Genomic DNA, 12,105 nt, shown 5'->3' on the forward strand with positions numbered 1-12,105 from the left:
TTGAATACTAGCTTTGCCTGCACTCTGACCTGTTATCTCAATGACTTATACTGCTGTATAAGTAAAACAGGCTAACCAATTGCACCACAGGATCCATTAACAACACTCTCACTGATCACCATATTTTTCCACAAACGGAGCTGTACGATAATCGGACCAGGTCAATATTACCGCTGAGATGCCTGGTTAGCTCAGTCGGTCGAGAGCATGACACTCTTAATCTCAGGGTCAGAAAACTAAGGATTTTAATACTAGCTGTGCCTGCACTCTGACCTGTTATCTCAATGACATACTTATGTAATGTCCTCCTAAATGTTTTGAAAAATGCTCCTTTTCTGGACAATAAATAGACAGGCAGAGGGTTCAAGAAAAGTACATGCTCCTGGTGAGGCTCGAACTCACAACCTCGGCATTGCTTCGCTGCATACTGCTGTATAAGTACCACACGCTAACCGATTGCGCCACAGGAGCCTGATACATTGATTAGCATATTTTGCACAAACATAGATGTACCATATTCGGTCCGAGTCAGTCCGACAATTGACCGACCTGGCTAACTCAGACGGTAGAGCATGAGACTCTTAATCTCGTATTCATGGGTTCAAACCACAAATGGGGTGATTCTTTTCTGAGCCGAAGCACCAACACACTACGCAAACAGCCATCCGCTTGGACTTTCAAGCAGTCTCACCACCCGGCATTGCTGACTTGTCAGGCATAGCTGGTGATACAGAAGACTATGAATTTGAATACTAGCTTTGCCTGCACTCTGACCTGTTATCTCAATGACTTATACTGCTGTATAAGTAAAACAGGCTAACCAATTGCACCACAGGATCCATTAACAACACTCTCACTGATCACCATATTTTCCACAAACGGAGCTGTACGATAATCGGACCAGGTCAATATTACCGCTGAGATGCCTGGTTAGCTCAGTCGGTAGAGCATGACACTCTTAATCTCAGGGTCAGAAAACTAAGGATTTTAATACTAGCTGTGCCTGCACTCTGACCTGTTATCTCAATGACATACTTATGTAATGTCCTCCTAAATGTTTTGAAAAATGCTCCTTTTCTGGACAATAAATAGACAGGCAGAGGGTTCAAGAAAAGTACATGCTCCTGGTGAGGCTCGAACTCACAACCTCGGCATTGCTTCGCTGCATACTGCTGTATAAGTACCACACGCTAACCGATTGCGCCACAGGAGCCTGATACATTGATTAGCATATTTTGCACAAACATAGATGTACCATATTCGGTCCGAGTCAGTCGGACAATTGACCGACCTGGCTAACTCAGACGGTAGAGCATGAGACTCTTAATCTCGTATTCGTGGGTTCAAACCACAAATGGGGTGATTCTTTTCTGAGCCGAAGCACCAACACACTTCGCAAACAGCCATCCGCTTGGACTTTCGAGCAGTCTCGCCACCCTGCATTGCTGACTTGTCAGGCATAGCTGGTGATACAGAAGACTATGAATTTGAATACTAGCTTTGCCTGCACTCTGACCTGTTATCTCAATGACTTATACTGCTGTATAAGTAAAACAGGCTAACCAATTGCACCACAGGATCCATTAACAACACTCTCACTGATCACCATATTTTCCACAAACGGAGCTGTACGATAATCGGACCAGGTCAATATTACCGCTGAGATGCCTGGTTAGCTCAGTCGGTAGAGCATGACACTCTTAATCTCAGGGTCAGAAAACTAAGGATTTTAATACTAGCTGTGCCTGCACTCTGACCTGTTATCTCAATGACATACTTATGTAATGTCCTCCTAAATGTTTTGAAAAATGCTCCTTTTCTGGACAATAAATAGACAGGCAGAGGGTTCAAGAAAAGTACATGCTCCTGGTGAGGCTCGAACTCACAACCTCGGCATTGCTTCGCTGCATACTGCTGTATAAGTACCAGACGCTAAACGATTGCGCCACAGGAGCCTGATACATTGATTAGCATATTTTGCACAAACATAGATGTACCATATTCGGTCCGAGTAAGTCCGACAATTGACCGACCTGGCTAACTCAGACGGTAGAGCAGGAGACTCTTAATCTCGTATTCGTGGGTTCAAACCACAAATGGGGTGATTCTTTTCTGAGCCGAAGCACCAACACACTTCGCAAACAGCCATCCGCTTGGACTTTCGAGCAGTCTCGCCACCCTGCATTGCTGACTTGTCAGGCATTGCTGGTGATACAGAAGACTATGAATTTGAATACTAGCTTTGCCTGCACTCTGACCTGTTATCTCAATGACTTATACTGCTGTATAAGTAAAACAGGCTAACCAATTGCACCACAGGATCCATTAACAACACTCTCACTGATCACCATATTTTCCACAAACGGAGCTGTACGATAATCGGACCAGGTCAATATTACCGCTGAGATGCCTGGTTAGCTCAGTCGGTAGAGCATGACACTCTTAATCTCAGGGTCAGAAAACTAAGGATTTTAATACTAGCTGTGCCTGCACTCTGACCTGTTATCTCAATGACATACTTATGTAATGTCCTCCTAAATGTTTTGAAAAATGCTCCTTTTCTGGACAATAAATAGACAGGCAGAGGGTTCAAGAAAAGTACATGCTCCTGGTGAGGCTCGAACTCACAACCTCGGCATTGCTTCGCTGCATACTGCTGTATAAGTACCACACGCTAACCGATTGCGCCACAGGAGCCTGATACATTGATTAGCATATTTTGCACAAACATAGATGTACCATATTCGGTCCGAGTCAGTCCGACAATTGACCGACCTGGCTAACTCAGACGGTAGAGCATGAGACTCTTAATCTCGTATTCGTGGGTTCAAACCACAAATGGGGTGATTCTTTTCTGAGCCGAAGCACCAACACACTTCGCAAACAGCCATCCGCTTGGACTTTCGAGCAGTCTCGCCACCCTGCATTGCTGACTTGTCAGGCATAGCTGGTGATACAGAAGACTATGAATTTGAATACTAGCTTTGCCTGCACTCTGACCTGTTATCTCAATGACTTATACTGCTGTATAAGTAAAACAGGCTAACCAATTGCACCACAGGATCCATTAACAACACTCTCACTGATCACCATATTTTCCACAAACGGAGCTGTACGATAATCGGACCAGGTCAATATTACTGCTGAGATGCCTGGTTAGCTCAGACGGTAGAGCAGGAGACTCTTAATCTCGTATTCGTGGGTTCAAACCACAAATGGGGTGATTCTTTTCTGAGGCCGAAAAGCACTCAACACACTTCGCAAACAGCCATCCGCTTGGACTTTCGAGCAGTCTCGTCCACCCTGCATTGCTGACTTGTCAGGCATAGCTGGTGATACAGAAGACTATGAATTTGAATACTAGCTTTGCCTGCAGGACTCTGACCTGTTATCTCAATGACTTATACTGCTGACTTATACTGCTGTATAAGTAAAACAGGCTAACCAATTGCACCACAGGATCCATTAACAACACTCTCACTGATCACCATATTTTCCACAAACGGAGCTGTACGATAATCGGACCAGGTCAATATTACCGCTGAGATGCCTGGTTAGCTCAGTCGGTAGAGCATGACACTCTTAATCTCAGGGTCAGAAAACTAAGGATTTTAATACTAGCTGTGCCTGCACTCTGACCTGTTATCTCAATGACATACTTATGTAATGTCCTCCTAAATGTTTTGAAAAATGCTCCTTTTCTGGACAATAAATAGACAGGCAGAGGGTTCAAGAAAAGTACATGCTCCTGGTGAGGCTCGAACTCACAACCTCGGCATTGCTTCGCTGCATACTGCTGTATAAGTACCACACGCTAACCGATTGCGCCACAGGAGCCTGATACATTGATTAGCATATTTTGCACAAACATAGATGTACCATATTCGGTCCGAGTCAGTCCGACAATTGACCGACCTGGCTAACTCAGACGGTAGAGCATGAGACTCTTAATCTCGTATTCGTGGGTTCAAACCACAAATGGGGTGATTCTTTTCTGAGCCGAAGCACCAACACACTTCGCAAACAGCCATCCGCTTGGACTTTCGAGCAGTCTCGCCACCCTGCATTGCTGACTTGTCAGGCATAGCTGGTGATACAGAAGACTATGAATTTGAATACTAGCTTTGCCTGCACTCTGACCTGTTATCTCAATGACTTATACTGCTGTATAAGTAAAACAGGCTAACCAATTGCACCACAGGATCCATTAACAACACTCTCACTGATCACCATATTTTCCACAAACGGAGCTGTACGATAATCGGACCAGGTCAATATTACCGCTGAGATGCCTGGTTAGCTCAGTCGGTAGAGCATGACACTCTTAATCTCAGGGTCAGAAAACTAAGGATTTTAATACTAGCTGTGCCTGCACTCTGACCTGTTATCTCAATGACATACTTATGTAATGTCCTCCTAAATGTTTTGAAAAATGCTCCTTTTCTGGACAATAAATAGACAGGCAGAGGGTTCAAGAAAAGTACATGCTCCTGGTGAGGCTCGAACTCACAACCTCGGCATTGCTTCGCTGCATACTGCTGTATAAGTACCACACGCTAACCGATTGCGCCACAGGAGCCTGATACATTGATTAGCATATTTTGCACAAACATAGATGTACCATATTCGGTCCGAGTCAGTCCGACAATTGACCGACCTGGCTAACTCAGACGGTAGAGCATGAGACTCTTAATCTCGTATTCGTGGGTTCAAACCACAAATGGGGTGATTCTTTTCTGAGCCGAAGCACCAACACACTTCGCAAACAGCCATCCGCTTGGACTTTCGAGCAGTCTCGCCACCCTGCATTGCTGACTTGTCAGGCATAGCTGGTGATACAGAAGACTATGAATTTGAATACTAGCTTTGCCTGCACTCTGACCTGTTATCTCAATGACTTATACTGCTGTATAAGTAAAACAGGCTAACCAATTGCACCACAGGATCCATTAACAACACTCTCACTGATCACCATATTTTCCACAAACGGAGCTGTACGATAATCGGACCAGGTCAATATTACTGCTGAGATGCCTGGTTAGCTCAGACGGTAGAGCAGGAGACTCTTAATCTCGTATTCGTGGGTTCAAACCACAAATGGGGTGATTCTTTTCTGAGCCGAAGCACCAACACACTTCGCAAACAGCCATCCGCTTGGACTTTCGAGCAGTCTCGCCACCCTGCATTGCTGACTTGTCAGGCATTGCTGGTGATACAGAAGACTATGAATTTGAATACTAGCTTTGCCTGCACTCTGACCTGTTATCTCAATGACTTATACTGCTGTATAAGTAAAACAGGCTAACCAATTGCACCACAGGATCCATTAACAACACTCTCACTGATCACCATATTTTCCACAAACGGAGCTGTACGATAATCGGACCAGGTCAATATTACCGCTGAGATGCCTGGTTAGCTCAGTCGGTAGAGCATGACACTCTTAATCTCAGGGTCAGAAAACTAAGGATTTTAATACTAGCTGTGCCTGCACTCTGACCTGTTATCTCAATGACATACTTATGTAATGTCCTCCTAAATGTTTTGAAAAATGCTCCTTTTCTGGACAATAAATAGACAGGCAGAGGGTTCAAGAAAAGTACATGCTCCTGGTGAGGCTCGAACTCACAACCTCGGCATTGCTTCGCTGCATACTGCTGTATAAGTACCACACGCTAACCGATTGCGCCACAGGAGCCTGATACATTGATTAGCATATTTTGCACAAACATAGATGTACCATATTCGGTCCGAGTCAGTCCGACAATTGACCGACCTGGCTAACTCAGACGGTAGAGCATGAGACTCTTAATCTCGTATTCGTGGGTTCAAACCACAAATGGGGTGATTCTTTTCTGAGCCGAAGCACCAACACACTTCGCAAACAGCCATCCGCTTGGACTTTCGAGCAGTCTCGCCACCCTGCATTGCTGACTTGTCAGGCATAGCTGGTGATACAGAAGACTATGAATTTGAATACTAGCTTTGCCTGCACTCTGACCTGTTATCTCAATGACTTATACTGCTGTATAAGTAAAACAGGCTAACCAATTGCACCACAGGATCCATTAACAACACTCTCACTGATCACCATATTTTCCACAAACGGAGCTGTACGATAATCGGACCAGGTCAATATTACCGCTGAGATGCCTGGTTAGCTCAGTCGGTAGAGCATGACACTCTTAATCTCAGGGTCAGAAAACTAAGGATTTTAATACTAGCTGTGCCTGCACTCTGACCTGTTATCTCAATGACATACTTATGTAATGTCCTCCTAAATGTTTTGAAAAATGCTCCTTTTCTGGACAATAAATAGACAGGCAGAGGGTTCAAGAAAAGTACATGCTCCTGGTGAGGCTCGAACTCACAACCTCGGCATTGCTTCGCTGCATACTGCTGTATAAGTACCACACGCTAACCGATTGCGCCACAGGAGCCTGATACATTGATTAGCATATTTTGCACAAACATAGATGTACCATATTCGGTCCGAGTCAGTCCGACAATTGACCGACCTGGCTAACTCAGACGGTAGAGCATGAGACTCTTAATCTCGTATTCGTGGGTTCAAACCACAAATGGGGTGATTCTTTTCTGAGCCGAAGCACCAACACACTTCGCAAACAGCCATCCGCTTGGACTTTCGAGCAGTCTCGCCACCCTGCATTGCTGACTTGTCAGGCATAGCTGGTGATACAGAAGACTATGAATTTGAATACTAGCTTTGCCTGCACTCTGACCTGTTATCTCAATGACTTATACTGCTGTATAAGTAAAACAGGCTAACCAATTGCACCACAGGATCCATTAACAACACTCTCACTGATCACCATATTTTCCACAAACGGAGCTGTACGATAATCGGACCAGGTCAATATTACCGCTGAGATGCCTGGTTAGCTCAGTCGGTAGAGCATGACACTCTTAATCTCAGGGTCAGAAAACTAAGGATTTTAATACTAGCTGTGCCTGCACTCTGACCTGTTATCTCAATGACATACTTATGTAATGTCCTCCTAAATGTTTTGAAAAATGCTCCTTTTCTGGACAATAAATAGACAGGCAGAGGGTTCAAGAAAAGTACATGCTCCTGGTGAGGCTCGAACTCACAACCTCGGCATTGCTTCGCTGCATACTGCTGTATAAGTACCACACGCTAACCGATTGCGCCACAGGAGCCTGATACATTGATTAGCATATTTTGCACAAACATAGATGTACCATATTCGGTCCGAGTCAGTCCGACAATTGACCGACCTGGCTAACTCAGACGGTAGAGCATGAGACTCTTAATCTCGTATTCGTGGGTTCAAACCACAAATGGGGTGATTCTTTTCTGAGCCGAAGCACCAACACACTTCGCAAACAGCCATCCGCTTGGACTTTCGAGCAGTCTCGCCACCCTGCATTGCTGACTTGTCAGGCATAGCTGGTGATACAGAAGACTATGAATTTGAATACTAGCTTTGCCTGCACTCTGACCTGTTATCTCAATGACTTATACTGCTGTATAAGTAAAACAGGCTAACCAATTGCACCACAGGATCCATTAACAACACTCTCACTGATCACCATATTTTCCACAAACGGAGCTGTACGATAATCGGACCAGGTCAATATTACCGCTGAGATGCCTGGTTAGCTCAGTCGGTAGAGCATGACACTCTTAATCTCAGGGTCAGAAAACTAAGGATTTTAATACTAGCTGTGCATGCACTCTGACCTGTTATCTCAATGACATACTTATGTAATGTCCTCCTAAATGTTTTGAAAAATGCTCCTTTTCTGGACAATAAATAGACAGGCAGAGGGTTCAAGAAAAGTACATGCTCCTGGTGAGGCTCGAACTCACAACCTCGGCATTGCTTCGCTGCATACTGCTGTATAAGTACCACACGCTAACCGATTGCGCCACAGGAGCCTGATACATTGATTAGCATATTTTGCACAAACATAGATGTACCATATTCGGTCCGAGTCAGTCCGACAATTGACCGACCTGGCTAACTCAGACGGTAGAGCATGAGACTCTTAATCTCGTATTCGTGGGTTCAAACCACAAATGGGGTGATTCTTTTCTGAGCCGAAGCACCAACACACTTCGCAAACAGCCATCCGCTTGGACTTTCGAGCAGTCTCGCCACCCTGCATTGCTGACTTGTCAGGCATAGCTGGTGATACAGAAGACTATGAATTTGAATACTAGCTTTGCCTGCACTCTGACCTGTTATCTCAATGACTTATACTGCTGTATAAGTAAAACAGGCTAACCAATTGCACCACAGGATCCATTAACAACACTCTCACTGATCACCATATTTTCCACAAACGGAGCTGTACGATAATCGGACCAGGTCAATATTACCGCTGAGATGCCTGGTTAGCTCAGTCGGTAGAGCATGACACTCTTAATCTCAGGGTCAGAAAACTAAGGATTTTAATACTAGCTGTGCCTGCACTCTGACCTGTTATCTCAATGACATACTTATGTAATGTCCTCCTAAATGTTTTGAAAAATGCTCCTTTTCTGGACAATAAATAGACAGGCAGAGGGTTCAAGAAAAGTACATGCTCCTGGTGAGGCTCGAACTCACAACCTCGGCATTGCTTCGCTGCATACTGCTGTATAAGTACCACACGCTAACCGATTGCGCCACAGGAGCCTGATACATTGATTAGCATATTTTGCACAAACATAGATGTACCATATTCGGTCCGAGTCAGTCCGACAATTGACCGACCTGGCTAACTCAGACGGTAGAGCATGAGACTCTTAATCTCGTATTCGTGGGTTCAAACCACAAATGGGGTGATTCTTTTCTGAGCCGAAGCACCAACACACTTCGCAAACAGCCATCCGCTTGGACTTTCGAGCAGTCTCGCCACCCTGCATTGCTGACTTGTCAGGCATAGCTGGTGATACAGAAGACTATGAATTTGAATACTAGCTTTGCCTGCACTCTGACCTGTTATCTCAATGACTTATACTGCTGTATAAGTAAAACAGGCTAACCAATTGCACCACAGGATCCATTAACAACACTCTCACTGATCACCATATTTTCCACAAACGGAGCTGTACGATAATCGGACCAGGTCAATATTACCGCTGAGATGCCTGGTTAGCTCAGTCGGTAGAGCATGACACTCTTAATCTCAGGGTCAGAAAACTAAGGATTTTAATACTAGCTGTGCATGCACTCTGACCTGTTATCTCAATGACATACTTATGTAATGTCCTCCTAAATGTTTTGAAAAATGCTCCTTTTCTGGACAATAAATAGACAGGCAGAGGGTTCAAGAAAAGTACATGCTCCTGGTGAGGCTCGAACTCACAACCTCGGCATTGCTTCGCTGCATACTGCTGTATAAGTACCACACGCTAACCGATTGCGCCACAGGAGCCTGATACATTGATTAGCATATTTTGCACAAACATAGATGTACCATATTCGGTCCGAGTCAGTCCGACAATTGACCGACCTGGCTAACTCAGACGGTAGAGCATGAGACTCTTAATCTCGTATTCGTGGGTTCAAACCACAAATGGGGTGATTCTTTTCTGAGCCGAAGCACCAACACACTTCGCAAACAGCCATCCGCTTGGACTTTCGAGCAGTCTCGCCACCCTGCATTGCTGACTTGTCAGGCATAGCTGGTGATACAGAAGACTATGAATTTGAATACTAGCTTTGCCTGCACTCTGACCTGTTATCTCAATGACTTATACTGCTGTATAAGTAAAACAGGCTAACCAATTGCACCACAGGATCCATTAACAACACTCTCACTGATCACCATATTTTCCACAAACGGAGCTGTACGATAATCGGACCAGGTCAATATTACCGCTGAGATGCCTGGTTAGCTCAGTCGGTAGAGCATGACACTCTTAATCTCAGGGTCAGAAAACTAAGGATTTTAATACTAGCTGTGCCTGCACTCTGACCTGTTATCTCAATGACATACTTATGTAATGTCCTCCTAAATGTTTTGAAAAATGCTCCTTTTCTGGACAATAAATAGACAGGCAGAGGGTTCAAGAAAAGTACATGCTCCTGGTGAGGCTCGAACTCACAACCTCGGCATTGCTTCGCTGCATACTGCTGTATAAGTACCACACGCTAACCGATTGCGCCACAGGAGCCTGATACATTGATTAGCATATTTTGCACAAACATAGATGTACCATATTCGGTCCGAGTCAGTCCGACAATTGACCGACCTGGCTAACTCAGACGGTAGAGCATGAGACTCTTAATCTCGTATTCGTGGGTTCAAACCACAAATGGGGTGATTCTTTTCTGAGCCGAAGCACCAACACACTTCGCAAACAGCCATCCGCTTGGACTTTCGAGCAGTCTCGCCACCCTGCATTGCTGACTTGTCAGGCATAGCTGGTGATACAGAAGACTATGAATTTGAATACTAGCTTTGCCTGCACTCTGACCTGTTATCTCAATGACTTATACTGCTGTATAAGTAAAACAGGCTAACCAATTGCACCACAGGATCCATTAACAACACTCTCACTGATCACCATATTTTCCACAAACGGAGCTGTACGATAATCGGACCAGGTCAATATTACCGCTGAGATGCCTGGTTAGCTCAGTCGGTAGAGCATGACACTCTTAATCTCAGGGTCAGAAAACTAAGGATTTTAATACTAGCTGTGCCTGCACTCTGACCTGTTATCTCAATGACATACTTATGTAATGTCCTCCTAAATGTTTTGAAAAATGCTCCTTTTCTGGACAATAAATAGACAGGCAGAGGGTTCAAGAAAAGTACATGCTCCTGGTGAGGCTCGAACTCACAACCTCGGCATTGCTTCGCTGCATACTGCTGTATAAGTACCACACGCTAACCGATTGCGCCACAGGAGCCTGATACATTGATTAGCATATTTTGCACAAACATAGATGTACCATATTCGGTCCGAGTCAGTCCGACAATTGACCGACCTGGCTAACTCAGACGGTAGAGCATGAGACTCTTAATCTCGTATTCGTGGGTTCAAACCACAAATGGGGTGATTCTTTTCTGAGCCGAAGCACCAACACACTTCGCAAACAGCCATCCGCTTGGACTTTCGAGCAGTCTCGCCACCCTGCATTGCTGACTTGTCAGGCATAGCTGGTGATACAGAAGACTATGAATTTGAATACTAGCTTTGCCTGCACTCTGACCTGTTATCTCAATGACTTATACTGCTGTATAAGTAAAACAGGCTAACCAATTGCACCACAGGATCCATTAACAACACTCTCACTGATCACCATATTTTCCACAAACGGAGCTGTACGATAATCGGACCAGGTCAATATTACCGCTGAGATGCCTGGTTAGCTCAGTCGGTAGAGCATGACACTCTTAATCTCAGGGTCAGAAAACTAAGGATTTTAATACTAGCTGTGCATGCACTCTGACCTGTTATCTCAATGACATACTTATGTAATGTCCTCCTAAATGTTTTGAAAAATGCTCCTTTTCTGGACAATAAATAGACAGGCAGAGGGTTCAAGAAAAGTACATGCTCCTGGTGAGGCTCGAACTCACAACCTCGGCATTGCTTCGCTGCATACTGCTGTATAAGTACCACACGCTAACCGATTGCGCCACAGGAGCCTGATACATTGATTAGCATATTTTGCACAAACATAGATGTACCATATTCGGTCCGAGTCAGTCCGACAATTGACCGACCTGGCTAACTCAGACGGTAGAGCATGAGACTCTTAATCTCGTATTCGTGGGTTCAAACCACAAATGGGGTGATTCTTTTCTGAGCCGAAGCACCAACACACTTCGCAAACAGCCATCCGCTTGGACTTTCGAGCAGTCTCGCCACCCTGCATTGCTGACTTGTCAGGCATAGCTGGTGATACAGAAGACTATGAATTTGAATACTAGCTTTGCCTGCACTCTGACCTGTTATCTCAATGACTTATACTGCTGTATAAGTAAAACAGGCTAACCAATTGCACCACAGGATCCATTAACAACACTCTCACTGATCACCATATTTTCCACAAACGGAGCTGTACGATAATCGGACCAGGTCAATATTACCGCTGAGATGCCTGGTTAGCTCAGTCG

The 12,105-nt window shown here is 44.7% G+C and overlaps 15 non-coding genes across 15 annotated transcripts; all 15 read right to left on the minus strand.

Moving 5' to 3' along the window:
- Positions 1–377: 377 nt before the first annotated feature.
- On the minus strand, positions 378–471 carry trnai-uau. Its single transcript has 2 exons — positions 434–471; positions 378–413 (listed from the first exon to the last, which is right to left on the minus strand). It is a non-coding gene; the product is annotated as a tRNA-Ile (tRNA).
- Positions 472–1,119: 648 nt separating this feature from the next.
- On the minus strand, positions 1,120–1,213 carry trnai-uau. The gene is made up of 2 exons: positions 1,176–1,213; positions 1,120–1,155 (listed from the first exon to the last, which is right to left on the minus strand). It is a non-coding gene; the product is annotated as a tRNA-Ile (tRNA).
- Positions 1,214–1,861: 648 nt separating this feature from the next.
- trnai-uau lies at positions 1,862–1,955 on the minus strand. Its single transcript has 2 exons — positions 1,918–1,955; positions 1,862–1,897 (listed from the first exon to the last, which is right to left on the minus strand). It is a non-coding gene; the product is annotated as a tRNA-Ile (tRNA).
- A 648-nt stretch (positions 1,956–2,603) lies between these two features.
- trnai-uau lies at positions 2,604–2,697 on the minus strand. The gene is made up of 2 exons: positions 2,660–2,697; positions 2,604–2,639 (listed from the first exon to the last, which is right to left on the minus strand). It is a non-coding gene; the product is annotated as a tRNA-Ile (tRNA).
- Positions 2,698–3,743: 1,046 nt separating this feature from the next.
- On the minus strand, positions 3,744–3,837 carry trnai-uau. The gene is made up of 2 exons: positions 3,800–3,837; positions 3,744–3,779 (listed from the first exon to the last, which is right to left on the minus strand). It is a non-coding gene; the product is annotated as a tRNA-Ile (tRNA).
- Positions 3,838–4,485: 648 nt separating this feature from the next.
- trnai-uau lies at positions 4,486–4,579 on the minus strand. The gene is made up of 2 exons: positions 4,542–4,579; positions 4,486–4,521 (listed from the first exon to the last, which is right to left on the minus strand). It is a non-coding gene; the product is annotated as a tRNA-Ile (tRNA).
- Positions 4,580–5,604: 1,025 nt separating this feature from the next.
- Positions 5,605–5,698, minus strand: trnai-uau. Its single transcript has 2 exons — positions 5,661–5,698; positions 5,605–5,640 (listed from the first exon to the last, which is right to left on the minus strand). It is a non-coding gene; the product is annotated as a tRNA-Ile (tRNA).
- Positions 5,699–6,346: 648 nt separating this feature from the next.
- On the minus strand, positions 6,347–6,440 carry trnai-uau. Its single transcript has 2 exons — positions 6,403–6,440; positions 6,347–6,382 (listed from the first exon to the last, which is right to left on the minus strand). It is a non-coding gene; the product is annotated as a tRNA-Ile (tRNA).
- Positions 6,441–7,088: 648 nt separating this feature from the next.
- Positions 7,089–7,182, minus strand: trnai-uau. Its single transcript has 2 exons — positions 7,145–7,182; positions 7,089–7,124 (listed from the first exon to the last, which is right to left on the minus strand). It is a non-coding gene; the product is annotated as a tRNA-Ile (tRNA).
- A 648-nt stretch (positions 7,183–7,830) lies between these two features.
- On the minus strand, positions 7,831–7,924 carry trnai-uau. Its single transcript has 2 exons — positions 7,887–7,924; positions 7,831–7,866 (listed from the first exon to the last, which is right to left on the minus strand). It is a non-coding gene; the product is annotated as a tRNA-Ile (tRNA).
- Positions 7,925–8,572: 648 nt separating this feature from the next.
- On the minus strand, positions 8,573–8,666 carry trnai-uau. Its single transcript has 2 exons — positions 8,629–8,666; positions 8,573–8,608 (listed from the first exon to the last, which is right to left on the minus strand). It is a non-coding gene; the product is annotated as a tRNA-Ile (tRNA).
- Positions 8,667–9,314: 648 nt separating this feature from the next.
- Positions 9,315–9,408, minus strand: trnai-uau. The gene is made up of 2 exons: positions 9,371–9,408; positions 9,315–9,350 (listed from the first exon to the last, which is right to left on the minus strand). It is a non-coding gene; the product is annotated as a tRNA-Ile (tRNA).
- A 648-nt stretch (positions 9,409–10,056) lies between these two features.
- On the minus strand, positions 10,057–10,150 carry trnai-uau. The gene is made up of 2 exons: positions 10,113–10,150; positions 10,057–10,092 (listed from the first exon to the last, which is right to left on the minus strand). It is a non-coding gene; the product is annotated as a tRNA-Ile (tRNA).
- Positions 10,151–10,798: 648 nt separating this feature from the next.
- Positions 10,799–10,892, minus strand: trnai-uau. The gene is made up of 2 exons: positions 10,855–10,892; positions 10,799–10,834 (listed from the first exon to the last, which is right to left on the minus strand). It is a non-coding gene; the product is annotated as a tRNA-Ile (tRNA).
- Positions 10,893–11,540: 648 nt separating this feature from the next.
- Positions 11,541–11,634, minus strand: trnai-uau. The gene is made up of 2 exons: positions 11,597–11,634; positions 11,541–11,576 (listed from the first exon to the last, which is right to left on the minus strand). It is a non-coding gene; the product is annotated as a tRNA-Ile (tRNA).
- Between the last annotated feature and the right edge of the window lie 471 nt (positions 11,635–12,105).

Source organism: Oncorhynchus gorbuscha, unplaced genomic scaffold, assembly GCF_021184085.1.
Source record: "Oncorhynchus gorbuscha isolate QuinsamMale2020 ecotype Even-year unplaced genomic scaffold, OgorEven_v1.0 Un_scaffold_743, whole genome shotgun sequence".
Lineage (NCBI taxonomy): Eukaryota > Metazoa > Chordata > Actinopteri > Salmoniformes > Salmonidae > Oncorhynchus > Oncorhynchus gorbuscha.